The 21,385-nt window shown below is 48.5% G+C and overlaps 1 protein-coding gene across 1 annotated transcript in view; it reads left to right on the forward strand.

The window, feature by feature from the left end:
• The window catches only part of EPHX2 (epoxide hydrolase 2), a 113,522-nt gene that overhangs the window by 60,047 nt on the left and 32,090 nt on the right, over positions 1–21,385 (forward strand). The window lies entirely within an intron of this gene.

The following is a 21,385-nucleotide window of genomic DNA, read 5'->3' on the forward strand; positions in this document are numbered from 1 at the left end:
TATCAGTCTGTTCTCCCACTGCCATAAAGAACTCCCGGAGACTGGGTATTTATAAAGCAAAGAGGTTTAATTGGCTCACAGTTCTGCAGGCTTTACAGAAAGCATAGTTGGGGAGGCTCCAGGAAACTTACAATCATGGCAGAAGGTGAAGGGGAAGCAGGCACGTCCTACATGTCTAGAGCAGGAGGAAGAGAGAGAAGGAGGAGGTGCTACACACTTGTTTTTTCTTTTTTGAGACTGAGTTTTGTTCTTGTTGCTCAGGCTGGAATGCAATGGCACAATCCTGGCTCACCACAACCTCCACCTCCCGGGTTCAAGTGATTCTCCCGCCTCAGCCTCCCAAGTAGCTGGGATTACAGGTATGTGCCACCACGCCTGGCTAATTTTGTATTTTTAGTAGAGATGGGGTTTCTTGGTGTTAGGCTGGTCTCAAACTCTTGGCCTTGGGTGATCCGTGTGCGTTGGCCTCCCAAAGTGCTGGGATTACAGGCATGAGCCACTGCGCCGGCCGTTCACACTTTTATAAACAACCAGATCTCGTGAGAACTCACCATCATGAGAACAGCAAAGGGGAAATTCACCCCCATTATCCAGTCACTGCCCACCAGGCCCCTCCTCCAACATCGTGGATTACAATTCCATGTGAGATTTGGGTGGAGACACAAATCCAAACCATATCAAGGGCCATAAAGGACAGTGCACTGGAAGAGGTCTTTAGGTTTTTCAAGAAAGTACTGGACTGTCCAGGGCTATGTTTCATGGTCTGCTTTGGGGACCTTCTGGCCCCATGTCATCTGCTGCAGTGGTGGTATCAGAGGAGTCACTGGAGCAAGCAGGGAAGATTTCCAGTTGCCATTTTAAGTACAAATGGCAAGGAGTGTGTTCAAAATGATTTAAGTATAAAATACTATATTTTGGGATTGAATTTAATTTTTTTAATTGATGTACTAGTTGTATATATTCATGAAGTGATGTTTTGATACATATAATGTGTAGTAATCAGATCAGGGTAATTACACCTGTCATCTTAAACATTTGTCATTTATGTGTGTGTTGAGGACGTTTAATAATCTCCTTCTGGTTATCTGAAACTATGTATTACTGTTCACTCTAGCCATCGCTCAGTGCTATGCAATGCTAGGACTTACTCCTCCCATCTACCTGGTATTCAGCATTCCCTAACAAATCTGTTTCTATCCCCAACCCCTTTCTCTGACTCATCCCAAACTCCTATTTTCTGTTCCACTTTTTACTTCTAGGAAATGAACTTTTTTTAGCTTCTGCATATGACTGAGAACACGTGGTGTTTCACTTTCTGTTCCTGGCTTATTTCACTTTACAGAATGCTCTCCATTTCCATCCATGTTGCTGCGAGAGACAAGATTTCATTCTTTTTTTTTTTTTTTTTCGTGGCTGAATAGTAAAAAAAAGTTATTTTTATGTCATGATTACAAAGGAAATACATTACAAGTGTATTCACCTCTGCTAAGAAATCAGCTTTTAAAAAGAGGCCTGTCAGTCTTCATATTCCCTCTCACACCCACTAGCAGTGGGTTGCACTGCTCTCTGGAGGGAGCTGAGGTCACTCACTTATTCTGTCAAGGAAGGACCACTCAGTGGCTGTCAATTAGCAGCATCCAGGGTTTCCAGGAGACCCATCTTCTAAAAAGTGAGTGAGTCTATCAGACTAGACAGGACAAAAAGCTATTTCTGTCTCTCTCGGGGCACAGGGAACCCATAGTTTAGACCTTGCATGACTGTCTGCCCATTTCCACCCTGTTCACAGCCACATTGCCATCAACACAAATTAAAAGCAAACAATGGTTAAAATATCCAGGTCAGAGGCTCAAAGGGTTTTTTCCAACAGGAATTGAGCAACAAATATTACGCCTCACTGTTCAAAGGAATCCATCTGGCCACAAATGACAAAATACTTTATTGCCTGAGCAGTTGTAGTGTAACTCCTGCACCCAAATGTGTAATTGGCTGTCTCCCTGTTAGACTGTGAGGGCCCTGAGATCGGAGGCTGCCTGCCTAAGTGATTCATCCTCGAACCCAACCCGGCACTGGCCTGGCATATTGAAAATGCTCCTTAGATGTTTCCTGAATACATTGGAGACTAAATGCATAAATGGATGAATGGACAAATGCATTAGTTTCAAGTTAAAATTAAAATTTGGCCGGGTGCGGTGGCTCACATCTGTAACTCCAGCACTTTGGGAGGCTGAGGCGGGCCGATCACCTGAGGTCAAGGGTTTGAGACCAGCCCAGCCAACATGGCAAAACCCTGTCTCTACTAAAAATAAGAAAATTAGCTGGGTGTGGTGGCAGGCGCCTGTAATCCCAGCTACTCAGGATGCTGAGGCAGGAGAATTGCTTGAACCCAGAGGCAAAGGTTGCAGTGAACTGACATCATACCATTGTATTCCTGGCTAGGCAACAAGAGGGAAATTCCACCTCAATAAATACATAAATAAATAACCATTTAACTATTTTTAAGTGTGCAATTCAGTGACATTAAGCACATTCACATTGTTTTGTAACAGTCACTAACATCTGTCTCCAGAACTTTTTTATTTTCCCAGACCGACACTCTATACCCGTTAAACTCTAACTCGCCCATTCCCTCTATACCCAGCCCCTGGCAACCACCATTCTACTTCCTGTCTCGGTGATCATACAGCATTTGTCCTTTTATGACTGGCTTATTTCACTTAGCATAGTGTCCTCAGGGTTCATTCATGTTGCCTTGTGTGATGGAATTTTCTTCCTTTTCAAGGCCAAACAATATTCCATCGTATGTATAGACCACGTTTTGTTTATCCAGTCATTCAGCAATGGGCATTTGGTGGCTTCCATATTTTGACAATTGTGAATAACGCTCTGAGCATCAGTGTACACATATCCCTTCAGGGCTCTGAATTCAGTCCTTTTGGGTATATATCCAAAAACGGAATTGCTAGATCATATTGTAATTTCTATGTTTAATATTTTGGAGAAGGCTTTCCGTAGCTAGTTTCCATTTTCTGGATTTTTTAATATGTAGAATGGCCGTGTGATGTCCCATGGTGGTTTTGTCTGGATTTCCCTAATGATGAGTGATGTTGAATCTGTTTCATGTGTTTATTGACCATCTATATGTCTTCTTTGGAGAAATGTCCATTCAAGTCCTTTGACCATTTTTTATTGGGTTTTGTGTTGTCGTTGAATGTTAAATCTTGTATATTCTGGATATTTATCCCTTATATGATTTACAAATGTATTCTCCCATTCTGTGGGTTAGGTTGTGTAGGGGTGGAAGTTATGATACTTTTTCTCACCCATTGTAAGGGTCACGGCTGACTGTTCTATAGCAAAAGACAGTCAACGAGAAAAGCATAGCAGGGCCGGGCGCGGTGGCTCAAGCCTGTCATCCCAGCACTTTGGGAGGCCGAGGCGGGTGGATCACGAGGTCAAGAGATCGAGATCATCCTGGTCAACACGGTGAAACCCCGTCTCTACTAAAAATACAAAAAATTAGCTGGGCATGGTGGCGCATGCCTGTAGTCCCAGCTGCTCGGGAGGCTGAGGCAGGAGAATTGCCTGAACCCAGGAGGCGGAGGTTGCGGTGAGCCGAGATCGCGCCATTGCACTCCAGCCTGGGTAACCAGAGCGAAACTCTGTCTCAAAAAAAAAAAAAAAAAAAAGCATAGCACATTTATTTAATCACAATTTTACATGAAAAGGGAGACTGAGAAATGAAGACCCAGGAAAACTGTCAATTTTCATGCTTACATTCTGCGGAGAATGGACAGTCCTGTGGGAAAGTGATTGGACAAAAGGCTATGACCACATTGTAACAGACTAAACGGGAAGCCCAGTCAATTACAGTGGCCTGTGTGTTCGCATTCCTCTTGGCTTTTGTGTATAGCATTCCTTCCTCCCAGGTATAGGGCAGGAGCACTCTGGAATGAGGGTCTTCAAGGGAGAAAGGAGAAGAGAGAAAGTGACCTTTCTACGTTTTATGGCTTACTTTGGGGGAGAGGAGGTTTAGAATCTATGATCGCCTTGGGGGAAGAGGAATTCTAGTTTCTTTGACTCCCTTTCAGGGAAGAAAGAGGACCAGAGACAGAAGGTCAGGAGAGGTCTGATAGCCCACATTCTGAGGTTCTTCCAAGGTGACTATTTGGGCTTACGTCAAAATTTCAAAGACAGAAACTTTTTTTTTCTTTTTGAGACAGAATCTCACTCTGTTGCCCAGGTTGGAGTGCAGTGGTGTGATCTCAGCTCACTGCAACCTCCACCTCTCAGGTTCAAGGAGTTCTCTGCCTCAGCCTCCCCAGTAGCTGGGATTACAGGCGCCTACCATCCTGCCCTGCTGATTTTTGTATTTTTAGTAGAGATGGAGTTTCACCATGTTGGCCAGCCAGGCTGGTCTGGAACTCCTGGCCTCAGGTGATCCGCCTGCCTCAGCCTCCCAAAGTGCTGGTATTGCAGGCGTGAGCCACCACCCCTGGCCAATTTTTTGCATTTTTAATAGAGACTGGGATTTTACCATATTGGCCAGGCTGGTCTCAAACTCCTGACCTCAGGTGATCTGCCTGCCTCAGCCCCCCAAAGTGCTGGCATTGCAGGCGTGAGCCACCACACCTGGCCTGACAATTTTTTATTTATACAACTCTAAGTAAGAGAATTCCTGAGAAAGCCCCAAACAGTGGTAACCATTTTCATTTGAACGTATTAAGGGATGAATATGTATTTATTGTCTTTATCAATTATGTCGGATTCAGATGGAAAAAGAAGTCTGAAGTACTTTAGGCAGTCTTGTCTACTTTGTCTTAGGTTATGAGAAACGTTATGCCCTATGTTGTATTTTAAAGAGAAACGGGTGGCAGAGTGAGGCAAGGAAGGGAGACCTGCAGACCAGAAAGGGTTAAACACTCTTCACAACATCCACAGCAAGAACCCTCGTGTTTCACAGATATGTGTTAGGTTCCCAGGTAGGAATGGTGTATGAGGGAGCGTATTCTCAGTGATTGACAGGTCTGGGAAGGGAAAAGATCTAAAAGCAAGCCCCTTGGTGACCACGAAGGCAGAACATTCATTTTCCTTGTGAAGAAATGTTTGTGAAAGTTATGACTCAGCAAGTCTGGAACACGCTGTCCTTCAGACAAGAAGAAATAAATAACCCCTTGACCACAATCATGGGACGGTGGCCACACAGATCGAACAAACTGATTCACGCTATTTTTGCTGAGTTTCATATTCTCAGTCATTTTATTTTTATTTTTTATAAAGGCAGTTTATAAAATTGACATGCTTGGCTTAGGGTGGGGGTAGAAACATTGCATCCAAGGGCAGTAGGCTGGGTGAAGAAAGGAAACCTCCTGCGTGGATCCAGAAGTTTGAGGCCAGCCTGGCCAACATGATAAAACCCTGACTCTACTAAAAATACAAAAAATTAGCTAGGAGTGGTGGCAGGTGCCTGTAATCCCAGCTACTCGGGAGGTTGAGGCAGGAGAATCGTTTGAACCCAGGAGATGGTGGTTGCAGTGAGCCAAAATTTTACCACATTACTCCAGCCTGGGCAACAAGAGCGAAACTCTGTCTCAAAAACAAACAAGCAAACAAACAAAAGTCATCGAGTGGCCACAGATTAATGCACACAAGAGTTTCTGGCTTTTCTTAGGAAGCCCAGCTGAGCAGGCCTGGAAGCCAGTAGAGGGAGCCGTTTTCTTTCACACCTTATCCTGATATTTCCTCATTTGATCCTCACCTCTATAGTTACAGCTGTTATCTCCATTTTGCAAACAAGGAAACAGAGAAGCTGAGTCACAGGCTCGAGGTCCTGTAGCCGGCAAAGACAGTGCCCTCCGTGGACTGGTTGCTGGATCCTGAGGAAGTGTTTTGCAGGCCAGCTCTCATTCACTTCTCTGGATCTTAGACAAAGGCTAGTTTTTGTAAAACTCATTCTGATGCCCTCACTCCGCTCCCCAGGTGGCCACCGTGCCCCATTTCTGCCAAATTCCCTTCTCTGGTCTTTGCTTAATGTTAATGAGAATTAGTTCAGCTTTATCTGTTCTCTCACCCTGAGCTCCTGGCCACCAACTGCACACATCAAAAGCAATTTCCATCCAAATTAGCAGGTAGTGGAGTGTGAAGTGCTTAACAGCACCAAGAGAGATTTCCTCTGGAGATGGCAGGGGAGGGTGTGGAAGTCAGTCATCAGATTTCTACGGGGCACCTGGGTCTTTGCAGAAACACAAAGGCATCTGGCTGGGTGTGGCTGAGTGGGAGAATCTAGTTCCATAGGTGGGTGGGTCACCAGGTGAGGGGAGGGACTGCATGGCCAACCCATTGCCCAGGAAGAGTAATAGGCAGAGAAGTGCCTGGGACCCTGGCTCCCAGGCTGGACTGACCCCAGATGCACATGCATGCTCATTTTATCTTGCCAAGGCCCTTCCTCCAGGAACTCATGGCTCCTTGAAGCCTAGTCTCCTGTTAGAGCCACCCTGGGCAAAGGAAGCCTTGCTGCACCCTGACCATGAGGCCCACAGGATACGTTGGCAGCGGTTCTGGGAGGACAACCCAGGTCCCCTCATGCAGTGTTGGGCCCACCCCCTGCAGGGGACTGATGCCCACTTAAACATAGCCGCTCTTTTCCCATCTCTACTCCTCTTTCCCATGACAGCGAGACCCCTCAGGTGTGACAGTAGACCCTGGCTCTTCAGGCCCCTGAATTGGGTCAAGGGGGGCTGACCTCACCACCCCTTCCTTGGCTCCAGGGCACTCTGTAACCAGGACCCTTGTAAGCAGGTCAGTGAACCTGGAGAAACAGTAGGGGGTGGCAGGGGTATGGGCAGGAAAAGGCGTTGAGTAGACACTTGCCACAGGAGACATGGGGCCAGTGTGAGCTGCCACTCCTGGGAAGGCATTAAGCCTCAGCTGTACTGAGCCCCAGAGGATATTCCTGCGATGCCCTTTATGGTGGTTTCTTCACAGTAAAGTGGGTGGAGTCTCTTTCAGGCTGATTTGGGTGCTTAAGGTTACATGCAAGGTATTCGGATCTGGATAATGGGGGGCTTGTAATTTATAGCAGTGTTTTTTGAATGAATGAAAAACAGTGTTGGATGGACAAATGGATGGATGGATGAAGGACTAGATGGATGGAGGGTTAGATGAAGGGTTGGATAAAGGAAGGCATGGATGGATTGATGAATGGATAGTTGGATGAAGGGATAGATGGTTGGATGGATCAAGGGATGGATGGATAAAGAAATGAGTGGATGGGTGATGGATGGGTAGATAGCTAGATGAAGAGATGGTTGGTTAGGTGGGTGGTATGCAGCATACCTGAAGTGCTGGGAATCCTAGATCCATTCTTCATATTCACTAAGCTATAGGACTCAAATCTATGTTTTCAAGTTCCTTGAAGTTTGGGCTCTTCTCTAATCACCTTAACATTCAGCATGAGCAGATCCTCTGTGCAGATGTAGTTGGCAATAATGTGAGCAGTACCGACTCAACATGATGAAGATCATGGGCTTTGAAATCAAATGAACCCAATCTTGAATGCTGGCTCTGCAGCTTCTAAGCTGTGACCGTGAGCCAGTCATTTAATCCTGTTGAGCCTTAGTTTCCTCATCTGCAGAGACTGTTAATAATGTCTACCTTAAACTATTGAATCTGAGGATTAACTCAGATAATACATGTAAAGCATCTAGTTTAGTATTAAAACATGTCCCCCATGGCACTCAGTAAGTGATAAATAAAAATTTGTTTTCTAGCCCTCAGTCTAAAATCTCCACCTCCCAGGTTCAAGTGATTCTCCTGCCTCAGCCTCCTGAGTAGCTGGGATTACAGGCGCATGCCAGCACACCTGGCTAATTTTCGTATTTTTAGTATAGACGGGTTTTCACCGTGTTGGTCAGGCTAGTCTTGAACTTCTGACCTCATGATCTGCCCACCTCAGCCTCCCAAAGTGCTTGGATTACAGGGGTGAGCCACCACGCCCAGCCCTCCCATAAAATTTAAGTCATCTGTAGATGACTCCAGCTGCCTAATACAATGCCTGCACATCACTTCACATGCATGGCTTCAGTGCAGTACTTGCAGCATGGTGAATTCAAGTTCTGCTTTTTGGACAGTGAATTGAAGTTCTGCTTTTTGGACCTTTGTGTAATTTTTATCTGAATATTTTCTAACCGTGGTTGATTGAACCCAATGGATTCAGAACTCACAGATATAGAAGGCAGATTGTAAATGTATAAGAAGGCTTAAAATCTGCTAGAGCAAGTCCCCCCACTCTGTTGACTTTTGAAAGCATCTTGGTTGCTCTTAACCCATTGCTGGAACTTTACCTTGAGTTTACATCCCTGCCTGGCCCTCACCCCTTAGTTTTCCTCAAATTTTCTGACCACCAGGGTCCAGTCCTGTCTGGCAGGTGTTTGCTGCACCTCTGGGAACTGCTGTGTGAGTCCTTGTGTTGTAAGAGAAGATTCTCCCCTGAGGGCTGAGCCTACATTCTCCCACCCCAGGCATCTCAGAACCTTCCACCATAGAGAGCAAGTCCTAACCCCACTCTGAGCTCTCTCATTCCCAGCACCTTTCCAGCCAGTCCCACTCCCTGGCTTCAGGTTCCTGCTCCACCACCTGGGAGGACTGGGCCAAGCTGTATAAAATCTCTGTGCCTAGGTTCCCTCCTCTGTGAAACAAATTGTAATAGTATCAGCCTCACAGGGTTTCAAGGACTCAGCGAGATCACATGGAGCTCATAGCACAGCACCTGGTGCATAGGGGGTATCATCTATGCTTTGCTACAAGGGTGGCCATTTGCATTTCTCCCATTTCTCCCAGCTCTTGCCTCCCCCTTGTCTCCTCTGGTGGAGAAAAGCTCTAGTAAGACCCTGCAGAGCCAGATCAGCTATGTAGGAGCACACCTGCAATTGAATGGTTCTCGGCTGGGCGTGGTGGCTCACGCCTGTAATCCAAGCACTTTAGAGGCCAAGGTGGGCAAATCACCTGAGGTCGGGAGTTCAAGACCAGCCTGACCAATATGGTGAAACCCCGTCTTGTTATTAAAAAAAAAAAAAAAAAAAATGAATGGTTCTCAAGTTGGATCCAGCCCATCTGCCATATAGATCTGAAATGCATACATTCCTCATCTCTGCTGCACACTGGCTCTGTTCTTTCTGGCCCCCCACAGCAGCTCGTTCCCCACCTCCCACCTCCACTCCTGCACTCTCCATCAAGCAGCCAAAGTAATCATTCTAAAAGACAGATGAGATCACATCATCTCCTGACTAAAGGCAAACAGATGTTTTCTTAAGGTATAATTTACATACCTTATGTACACCCTTGTAAATGGACAATTCAATAGTTCTTCCTATATTCACAACGTTGTACAACCATTTCTGCAATCTAATTTTAGAGCATTTACATCACTCCAAAAAGAGTCCTAGCCCATTAGCAATCATTCCCTATCCCCCTACCCTATCCCCTGGCAACTGCCAATCTGGTTTCTGTCTCTATGGACTTGCCTGTTCTGTACATTTCATATAAATAGAATTAGGCAATATGTCGCCTTTTGTGACTAGTTTCTTTTGCTTTGCATAGCGTCTTCAAGATTCATCATGTTGTGTAGCTTGTGTGAGTACTTCATGCCTTTTAATGGCTGAATAGTATTCTATTATATGAATAGATCACATTTGTTTATTCATTCAGCAGTTGATGGGCATTTGGGTTGCTTCTACTTTTTGGCAATACTGAGTAATGCTGCTGTGAATATTCACATATAAGTTTGTATGTGGGCATATGTTTTCAATTTTTTTAATACATACCTAGAAGTGGAATTGCTAGGTCAAATGGTAACCATGCTTAACATTTTGAGAAACTACCAGACAGTTTTCCAAAGGAGCTGTACCACTTTACAACCCCACTAGCAACGTATGAGAGTTCCAATTTCTCCACAACCTCACAGCACTTACCGCTGTCTTTTGTTTTATTTAAGCTATCCTAATGAGTGTGAAGTGGTATCTCACTGTGGTTTTGATTAGAATTCCCCTAATGTTTAATGATGTTGAGCATTTCTTCATGAGCTTATAGACCATTTGTCAGTCACTTTTGGGGAAAAAAATGTCCATTCAGATTTTTTACCCACTTAAAATATTGGGTTGTCTTTTTATTCCTGAGTTGTAAGAGTTCTTTATACATTCTGGATACCAGTCCCTTATCAGACATAGGAGCTGCAAATACTGTCTCCCATTATGTGAGTTGACTTTTCACTTTCTTGATGATGTCCTTTGAAGTACAACAAAATTTAATTGTGATGAAGTCTTATTCTCTGTTTCTTTTGTCTCTTGTGCTTTAAGTATCAGTTCTCAGAAACCATTGCCCAACCTAAGATCATCAAGATTTGCACTTGTGTTTTCTTCTAAGAGATTAATAGTTTTAGTTCTTACATTACTCTTATTGTACATGGTGTGAGGTAGGGGTCCAACTTCATCCTTTTGCATGTGGATATCCAGTTGTCCCAGCACCTTTGTTGAAAAGATTGTTTTTTCTCCATTTATTTGTTTTGCTACCCTTGTCAAAAACCAATGGTCACAAGTGTAAGGGTGTATTTCTGGACTCCTAATTTCATTCTGTTGACCTGTATGTCAGTCCTTAGCACACTACCTCACCATCTTGATTCCTGTAGTTTTGCAGTAAGTTTTTATATCAGGGAGTGTGAGTCAGCCTGAGCCCACACCCTATCCACTTCCCCTCCTGCCCTGCGAGCCTTGGGACAAAATCAACATTGTGTTTCCTTCTGCCTAGAAGGCCTTCCCTTCTTGACCTGGTGAATTATCAGTTACCCCTAGCCCAGCTCAAACTTCACAACTTCTTGGAGCCTCTCTAGTCGTATGGTTATCTCCCTTCTGTGTTTCCTACCTTTGTAGCAAACCACAAAGCCACCCACTGCACAAAAGTTCTAGGCTTTTCCATCCAGCTCCTCAAGGTCAACCAAGTAACCTCCTTCATCTTGGTATTGCCAACACCCAGTACAAGGCTTGGCACGAAAGGGCCACTCAGAGAAATTGAAGCATAAATGGGTGAAATGTCTGGGACCCATGGAAGAGATGGGTGTGCGACAGGAAGACTCCAAAAGGACTCAGCCTAGGAGGAGCTTCCAAGTTTCACCGAATAGTCTGTGTCAGCTCAATAGGTTGGGTCTTAGCTCTGGAATTTAGAATGATGATTAGAAAAATATACAGACCACTTCTTGGCAGCATTGTCACAAGTACCACTATGGGAATTTAGAAAGCCAGGGTGTAACAAAGCAAGAGAAGGTTATGTTGGAGGTGGGAGGCAACCGTATACAGCGGCGTCCTCTTCAGAGACACCACAGCCCTGCTTTGGGAGGCCTCTGCCTTCAGGTCCAGTCCCAGATGCTACTTGGCCAACTTCAATTTAACCCAAAGGTCCTCCACTATTTTTTCACATAAATCCAACTAAGAAGCTCCTGTAGGTGACAACGGATATGCACCCTTATGGTGAAACAGAGCTAGCACACCCTCCTCCAGGGGCCCGGTTTACTACATGGTACTGCACATTTTCATGTTGAATCAAAGCCGGTAGGCCAAAAGCCAAGATCTGGGGTCTGATCTAGGGGAATTCTCCAGCCAGAGTAGAGTCTGAGTAGAGCCCCTTTACCTTTCTCATCTCCTGAGACCTGGACACTGCCAACCAGTGCTCCCCTGAAGCAGAAGCCCAGTCCAGCCCTGAGGCTCCGAGCCTGGTGGAGAAAAACACACGTTGTAGTTTCCTTTTCACAAGATCAACTCAGGCTGCAAACATCCAGTAACCCCCGTTCTTAACCCAGCCCCATCCGCCACACTCTGCCAGTGGGCAGCAGCCATCAGCAGCAGTAAAGGGTTTATTTTTCTTTTTATGTTTTTATTTTTAAAGACAGGGTTTCACTCTGTCTCCCAGGCTGAAGTGTAGTAGTGCAATCATAGCTCATTGCAGCCCTGAACTCCTGAGCTCAAGGGATCCTTCCATCTTGGCTTCCCCCCAGTAGCTGGGACCCCAGGCATGTGCCACCATGCCTGGCTAATTCTTATCTATCTATCTATCTGTCTATCTATCATCTATCTATCTATCTATCTATCTATATATGTATCTATCTATCTATCAGGCATCTTAGTAGAGACAAAGTCTGTGTTGCACAGGCTGATCTTGAACTCCTGGCTTCAAGTGATCCTCCCACCCTGGCCTCCCAGAGTGCAGGGATACCCGGCATGAGCTACTGCACCCAGCCAGCAGCTAAGGGTCGAAATGTGCTGAGTGCTCTTTGTATGCCAGGCCTGCACTGGGTGCTTGATACGTGTCACTCCTTTTCATTTTTGCAGCAACCCTAGAAAGTGACACATTGACCTCCCTTTACAGATGAGGAAACTGAGGCTCAGAGAGGTATCTTTAGAGGTTCCTTGATGAGCAGCCAGGATGAGATCACAGGTCTCACGGGCTCCAGCTGAGCCCTGGGCCGGGCTGTAGTGTTTTCTCCCAAGCCAGGCAGCCCAACAGAGTCCACACCAGCAGCAGAGCCTGGGGGACCAGCTGGAGATCATGGCATTTCTGGATATGGCTGAAATTGTTCTGCTTCAAGTCTGAACCAGGAATCAAGGGGCAAGCTGGCCACTTTCCTTCAAAGGATCGGGCTCTCCCCACGGGAGGGGACTACAGGTAGCACCAGAGGGACCCCACTAACACAGCATGAGAGGGATTAGCTGCCCAAAAGGTGCTGGGAAGTGAAACACAAGAAGCCGTGTACCAGATCTGGGCAGGGAGGGGCCAAAGAGCAGCGAGGGAGCCCAGTCCAAAGGTCCTTGGCTCTGTTTGGGTTACAGATTTAGGATGAGAATGGAAAGTGCCCCTCAGGCTTTCTTTGTGTGGCCTCAGCTCCATCACAGCAGCTGACAGCTTTATGTGCCTGTGTCTACTGAGTGGGAGCTCAGCCAGGGAGTAGTCCAATAAATTAAGCTCTAAATCACGGTTGCCTCCTTCCGGCCAACAGCCAGAAGCTCCCAGAGAGCTCCAGGGCCTCTGAGCTCAGCACACGTGGCTCTGACTTAGCAGCTTCAGGGAACTGTCCCTGAGGAGTTAGCCAGGGCCAGAGACACACTCAGCTCCTGTGGTTAGAATAACCCTGTGCCCTGGGGCCTGTGGAAGCTCTGTCATGGCCAGGTTGGTCCCCACGACACCAGAGAGCATCTGCCTAGAGAGAAACAAGTGCCCCTCCCCTGCGTGTACTCTGCATATACCCAGACCTGATGCCCAGAAACTCCAGCCCCTTGGGACAGTGGAAGATGCCCAGGCTGTGAATTCAAGTAGAACCAGCCTCTGTTCCTTACCCCTCACTTGCCTGCTGTGTGACTCTGGGTAAATCGCTCTGCCTCTCTGAGCTGTGGTTTGCTCATATATAAAGTAGAGCTGCTAGTAGCAATTCGGGTTGAGAGGATTTGGTGTCTAGTCCGTATCAAGGGTGCTCACCAGTTGTGCCCTCCCTTCTCAGGTTGGCAAACAAAGACTCCTCATTCCCCACAAAAGACCCCCACCTCTGGTGTCATCTGAAACCCCACAGGAGGTATCCTGGGCATCTGGTTTATGGCAGACAGTGAGATGGCAGAGATGGGACAGTGGGACAGGTCTGTGGGGTGGGAGGGGCAAATGGCCTCACCCGTGAATCCAGAGGAGGGGCTGGGCACTGGCGATGCAGGCCCAGATGACGCAGCAGCTCATTTGCACTTTAACCAGCCACAGAGACCACCAGCTCCAGACCCAGCCCTATGGCGCAAGGTCATCAGTGGCTCCAGGAGAGGTGGGAGCTGCAATGAGAGCGCCAGCTCCACTCAGCAGGCCTGAGCTGGCCTTTGTCCCTCTGGACTCCCCCAGAGCCCAGAGCAGACAGGAGCTTAGGTCCTGAATGGGATGGCTGGATGGGCCTCCTCCCAGCTGTCCCTCCACCCAACCATCCCTGCAATAAGCCACTGGACTTGGTCGCCTCTGTCCCCTGCCCCTAGAGTTCCTGGCTACAGATCTGAGGCTGGCATTCTCTGAGGCTGCCTTTTAGCCTCTCTGTTTACAGCCTCAGCTCTCTGCCCTTAATATGCAGAAAATGTCACATATTCAAGGATACAACCTTGAATTGTTCACTTCCCTGGGTGATCCCTGCCACGTTTCCCATGTCCCTGAGCCCCGAGTGCATGTACAATAGTGGAAGCTTCTGGAAGCTTGGGCTTCTGGGTGTCAGGCAGAGCTGGCTGGGGTCGATGCCCTAGTGACCCCATCCATCACACGCAGATACAAATGCTAGGTCTGACGTTGCGCCGGCAATGAGAATGCTGACTTTGTGATCTTCGCTTTTCAGAGTATCTACCATGAACGTTTAGTTCTTATATAAACAGGGTGGGGGAGAGGAGCTTTAGGGTGTGGGGGTATAGATCAGGACAGCCTTGCCTTGACGAGTGAATTCCCTCCTGACCCGAGAAGCACAGAGCCCTCCCTTTGCAATTACTGGGGCAGTTCCGGCATCACTTCTAGGGGCAAGAATCTGTGACCAGAGACTCCATCCCAGCACACTGGTCCCATTGGCCACCCAAGTTTTCAATAACCAAGGCTTCCCAAGGTGTGCAAGGAGGAGAATTAGGACGGTCTCTATGGAAATTAATCCCCAAGAACCTGCTGAAGTTAAAACTCTACTTCCCCTCTGCCCTGACGGTCTGGAAAGTCTTTGGGAGTAAGGCATTTGCCAGAGCGCAGCGTGTGGTGGCGCCACACTGTAAACAGCCCAAATAGACATTGAGAGGAAAACGGGAATAGCCTGTAGGCCTTCCCCAGCCTGGACTTCCATTCAGCCACTGAAAGAATGACCTCCAGCAATGTCAGCATGGCCTGGAGGGACTCCCAAGCTACAGGGAAGCTGCAGAGGCGAGCTGAGGGGCGCAGTGCGCTGAGAATGAGGCCTTGGTTTGTAAAGAGCTGCGTTCAGAGCCTGCGCTCAATCCATGTCAGGTATCGCGGTGACCATGTCCCCCACCCTCGCCCTGCCTGGCCCCACCCCTTCCTCTACCGTGTCTGCTGCAGCATCTTCTTGCAGTGTCTCATGGGCTGGATCAGTGTCTCATGGGCTGGATCAGTGCCTCATGAGCTGGATCAGTGCCTCATGGGCTGGACCAATGCCTTTTTTTTTCTGACTCCTACTTGGCTGCAAGGAGAATGGCAACCTCAGCCCCAAGATCTTCACCCATGTGTGCCACTTCAAGCAGCGTGTCCGGCACTGGGCCATCCCCAGGGGGGCTCTGCTCCATAGCTGGGCTGCAGGGGGTCAGAACCTGCTGCCCTCACCTTCCCTCCCTGTGGACCCATTTGACATGGTCTGCTTGGGTGGGCCTCAATGTGGCCCTAGCAGGCAGAGCTCCAGGTCTCATTTGCAAACCAGGCTCCGAGTCCTGCCCACTCTTCATGGGTGACCGAAAGCTCTGAGTCCTCCTGCATCGTGAGAAAAATAGACACAGAGCCCATCCTTCTTTCCACCAAGAAGAGCCCACCCAGCGTGCTGGGGGCCAGGTACTCTGTTGTGAGGGACCCCCCAGCAAAGACCAAAGGATAGACCTGGAGCCCAGTTCCCTGTGGCTTTCTCTCTAAATTCTCCTTTGTCTCTTTCTCTGGGGGAGGAGAGGATGGTGCCTGGGACTCGGGGGGTGCCTCTGTCACTGTGTTCAAGGGCAAGGCCCTCCGGATCTTCAGGTGGAAATATTAGGAAGAAGGAGGATTAGAACCAGAGGAACTCTCGTCTGAAAAGGAAGATGCCTAGGCATGTGAGACTACTGTGGCCAGAGGGCTGAAGGGACCCCGGATTCCGTGGGGCCACAGGAGCCAGCCCAGCAACAGGCAGATCTTCAGGGAGACACCTCCACGGGCTCCGCTGCTGTGGGGAAGGGGCCTTGAAAGAGCTGGAAGCCTCTGTCATAGCCACATCCAAGGGCGTCTATGCCCATGCCTTTGACGGTGTTATCTTTCCCCAGTTGGTTAGACGGCGGTCTCCCGGATGAGGCTTATATACCCAGGTCATTTAAGAAGTTCATCTTGGCTGGGTACCGTGGCTCACACCTATAATCCCAGCACCTTGGGAGACTAAGGCAGAAGGATTGCTTGAGCCCAGGAGTTCAAGACCAGCCTGGGCAACATAGTGAGACCCAGACCCTATCTCTAGCTGGGCACAGTGGCTTGCATTTGTATTCCCAGCTACTTAGGAGGCTGAGGTGGGAGGATCACTTGAGCCCAGGAGGTCAAGGCTCCAGTGAGCCATGATCGTGCCACTGCACTCCAGCCTGGAAGAAAAAGGAAGACCCCTTTTCAAAAAAAATAAGTTGATCATGAAGAAGGCAGGGTGGGTGGCCAGCCCCACTGTGCCCAGGCAAGGCTGCAGGTGAGAGCCTGGCAGGACGGCAGGGGTAGCTGCAGTGCCCCATGCACTGCCATGTCCTTAGAGAGCACAGTTCTTCCCTGTGCTGCTGCCGGCCCTGACCCAGCACATGAGGGGCCGAGCCCCAGCTACCCACCTCCCCTCTCGGCGTTCTTGTTCCAGCAGTGCAGTGACTGTGATGCACTCAGAGTTTTCAGATAAAGTTCTCACTTTTCAGTCTGTTTGATTCTCATAGAAACTCAACGAGCAAGATAAGGCATCCTGAGCCTATGGAACAGATAGGAAAGTGAAGGTCTCTCAGAGGGGACAGGACTTATGTATTAATTAGCAGTGGAGCTGAGGCCAGAGCCTCCTCCGCTATTGAGGGAGGAGGCCCCCCATCTCCTACCTCACAGACCTCCACCTCTACTGTCCAGATGAGAAGGAGGGTAAAGGGAGATAAAAATCCCAAAGAACTGGAATCAGTGGTCAGGTGACTTGCTGACACCACTGGCCAGGCCATAATGAGGCCCAAGGACTGGGAAGATACTCCCTTTTCAGTTCCCAGCGTTTATGCTAACTATAAACCTTGAAAGTGTTGCAAAGAATGTTGCCCCTACCCACCAGAGCCTGGTACTGGGTCACGTCCTCCCCGTTTACACGATCCAGACCCCTTCCTGGAAATAGCTCTGCCAACTAATGATTTACTGCCTTTGTCCCCTGCCCATTCCCACACATGAACTAGCAAATCACTGAAGCCAAAGACTGTGAGGGCAATTGTCCAGCCGATGGACAATGACATAGTTTCACCTCAGTTTCTCCTTTAGAGTTGTAAGTCCAAAAAAGGGGGAGAGTTCGGTACTTGCGACGTAAGCTCAGTACTTGTGACGTAAGCTTTTTGTGGAGTTCGGTACTTGTGATGTAAGCTCAGTACTTGCGACGTAAGCCCACAGAGACTCCATGGCCGTTTAAAGGTCTCTTCCTTCCCCACTCTAGTGTCTGAGGGGTTTTGTTCACAGATTGGCCTGCAGCACTACGTCTCACACTGCTGGCTGCAGTGGAAACAGGGAGGCCAATGCTGCATTTTAACATCCCCCGTCTTTACTATCCAAGGTGCTCCTCCGTTCTATTGGGGTCTCTACATTGTGTGTGAGTGTGGGGCGCACGGGTTTGACTCAGGGTGCGAGTGTCACACATGCAGGCTTCTGGACACAGCGGTGCCTGGCTTGCAGCCCTGCTGACATTGCCAGTCCTGGGACCAGGCCCGTTGCACCTGCTTGTTTCTGCAGGCACCACACTGTACCCCAAAGGACTTTGAGAAAATGCATCCTGCCTTCCCAAAGTTCTGTGCCATCTGGGAAAAGCTGGAACCCACTGGGATGTTCTTTGTATCTGGAGGTGTTCTGAAGTCAGAGCAGAAAACAAGCCACCCCACCCCTCTCCCCAGACCCCCTATATGAGGGTGGAGCCCCAGCGTCCCATTGGCCCAATGATGGGGGAGCAGATGTCCCCTCCAAACCCCACAGTGATAAGCTGGGTCCTGGATAAGGGCCCCCTTTATCCTCCCAATCCCCCCAGCTGGAGGTGGCCTGGCACCCACACCCCTGTTTATATCTTCAACACGCACCCCATCCTGCAGTCACCTGCAATCACCACATCCTGTTTTCCCAGGAGAAAGAGGAGCCCTGATACGTTATGTTTCTCTAAGAGGGCAGGGGTTCAGTCATTCATAGATTCCACATGGGTGTGGAAATAAAATTCCCAGGGTCTATAGCCTTGGAGGTTCCCTCTCCAGCCCTTTTTGGAAGGGAGCCCTTTCGCAAATGTTGGGGGCACAGGAGTGATGTGCACCCTGCTCTGATTTCTGTTACCCTTGAGGGTCTCCAGGAGCTCAGGTGAGAGCCCACCTGCCTGGGGCTGCCCTCTCCCGGCAGGGTCTGCCTGGACTTCAGCCCTCCCATAGCCTGACCAGCAGCATGTATATTTCAGGGGTATTTGGGAAATGGGACTCTTCTCACCTCTTTTTTTTTTTTTTTTGGTTTTTTTCTTCTCACCTTCTTAATAAAGACCAAGAATTGATTACCCCCCGTCCCCTCCTCTGCACCTCCTGGGTGCCTCCACCTCCCAAAGTGTGGGGGTTGCAAGGGTGAACTACTGTTCATGGCCAAGTCTGCGGTTACTAGAATGAGGCCAAAGTTGGGAGTTATTCTCAAAATGGAAGAATAGAAGACAGAAGAATAGCTATGTGTACCCTAATCCCCAGGGCTAGGTGGGGCCTTGAGTCAGTAAAAAGGAAAAACTTCAAGGCAGTATCTCAGCAAAAATGCACTAAACATTGGAGCCTGGCATATCTTAGTTTCCACCCTGGTTTTCTTCCCCATGTAGCAGGGCTTTTCAGAGATCAACAGAAGTCCAGACATTTCCAGAAAATTCTAAAACAGACTCATTGAAATTTTGGTTTGTTTAAAATGTTTGACACACACAGAGTGAAATGATATTATGCTGTGCTTGAGGTCACTGCAATTACAGTTTTAAAAACCAATACCACCAGTTGCGGTGATGCACACTGGAGTCCCAGCAACTAGGGAGGCTGAAACAGGAGGATCACTTGACCTTAGGAGTTGGAGGCTGCAGTGAGCTGTGACTGCACCATAGCACTCCAGCCTGGACAACAGGGCAAAACCGCATCTCTGTTTAAAAACAAACAAGCAAACAAACATACCTCGTATTCTCTAAGCAGGTGGGGTGATGATGGACACAGGTTTCAATGTGGAAAACAAACACCTTCCTTTGACGGTGTCAGTGCGTCTCTGTGGTTTCATACTCATGAAGTCACTTGTAAATATATCAGAGTCTTCTTATGAATGTGTCCCCCTGTCACCCCCTCCTTGTGATCGTGCTTAAAGATGGGGGCAAGTCTTTATAGGATTGGGCACCTGAGTGGGACTGGGGGTGAAGGTGGGGTCCTGGAAGCATGTCTGGTACCAGCTCAAGGCCATGGTCTTTGTTTCTCGGGTGCTAGTGGCAACAAATGAGGACAGGCAGGTAGTGCTGTGCCTCTCCCTGTCCCCTTTCCTACCCTGAGGAAGTCCCCACCCTGCCTTGGGCTAGACCGAAGCTAGGTAGTGGCAGCTGTTGCAGGCCCAGTGAGTGAGCCCTTGGTGTGACGTGGTGGGGGCGGGGCAGGAGGAGCTTTCCACATTCCGATGCGGCCCAGCCAACACTGAGCGATGCTGTCATCTAGGAGGATTATGACCAAGGGGCTGGGATTACAGATTAACCAGATCAGCGTAAGAGAAGAGCAAACAGAGAGTTCATTATTAACCTTGTAAATGTGTCCCCCAGGCCTGGCCTTCACTGCCATCACATCGGCTGACTTAGCAATCATCTGTTCTGTAATAAGCCATGGAGACCTAAGTCCTCTTTGCATTGTCTCTACAACTAGTGGATACTTCTGGGGTTTGCCACTATCCTATTTTCTAGTGGGGCCCTGTGACCTCCAGAGGCAGACCTGGGTTCATTCCTAGCTTTAGCACTTACCAGTGACACAACTGCAAAAAAGTGTTCCCTGTTCTTCCCACCGCCCAGCCTCTCTCACAGTGACCTCCCCCGGGTTGCAGGATGCGTCAGCCTTAGCCTCAAGCGTCACTGTGGATGACAGCTCCTGAACCAGCTTATTGTGGAGGCTCAGCTTGTTTAAAGGCACAAACGTGAAACTTTTATTCATTCTAAGTGGTGTTCCATCACCTGCTAACATCTCAAGCAGAATCTATTACTTCCAGATAACTCCACAATGAACAGAACAAGTGTTTTGCTTGAGAATGTCAGGCATTTCCACATCAGAGTGCTTTGCCTCTTTGTCTGCTGCCACCAATTCTGTACCAGGACTCTGCTCTGCACACCCAGGTGGCTTCCCGGCTCCCATCCCTTTGCTACTCCGGGCCACTTCACAGTGATGGATGAGCTACCCAGAAGTCTCTTTAGCAGCCTCTGTGGGCCGCAAAGATTTGGGGTGGGTGCTCCCACATTCTGGCCTTCCTAGTCACAAGACACTTATCTGATGCAGGCAGTTCCGGGAAGCCTTTGTAAGTGGGGAAATAACCCCTGCCTTGGAGATAAATATGGGAACCTAGTGAGATTATGTGAAGCCATTGGCCCAGGGCCACTGTGTACAGTTGTGCAAGCTGTGCACTGCACAACTCCAGTGCTGTTTCACCTTGTATCCACAAGAGATTGTAACTTATTACAATTTTCTGGCAGATGACACTCAAGTGTCAACATAGGGGCTCAGCAGGGTTGGTGCTGCCTCCCTTTCCAGACAGATGTCAAAGCCCTCTCTTCTCAGCAGGTCAAGCCCTGCTCCTTCTTTGCCACAAGAGTCCTAGAAGCCAGAAACTGAGGGCTCAGGTCCGCAGTATCCCAGCCCGAATTAGCCTCATCTTATCCCCACACCTTGGTGATGTCATGTCCTGCCTCAGTCTTTCCAGTGCCTCAGGTTGGAACCTCTGTCGGGGATGGACAGACATCTAAGGACCCCCAAGCCCAGGTCACTGTGCAGAGAAGGGGTCCCAGGAAGCCTCAGAGCCAGCTTCAGGATCTGTCTTTCAGGGCGCTAGTATATGAGAGTATTAAAAAAAAAATCTAAAACACTGGATATAAAGGCTGGGCGTGGTGGCTTATGCCTGTAATCTCAGCACATTGGGAGGCCAAGGCAGGTGAATCACTTGAAGTCATGAGTTCAAGACCAGCCTGACCAACATGGTAAAACCCCATCTCTACTAAAAATACAAAAATCAGCCAGGCGTGGTGGTCTGTGCCTATAGTCCCAGCTACTCAAGAGGCTGAGGCAGGGAGAACTGCTTGAACCCAGGAGGTGGAGGTTGCAGTGAGCTAAGAGCACACCAGTGCACTCCAGCCTGGGCAATAGAGAGAGACTCTGTCTCAAAAAAAAAAAAAAAA

Source organism: Sapajus apella, unplaced genomic scaffold, assembly GCF_009761245.1.
Source record: "Sapajus apella isolate SASKATOON/1434 unplaced genomic scaffold, GSC_monkey_1.0 scaffold150, whole genome shotgun sequence".
Lineage (NCBI taxonomy): Eukaryota > Metazoa > Chordata > Mammalia > Primates > Cebidae > Sapajus > Sapajus apella.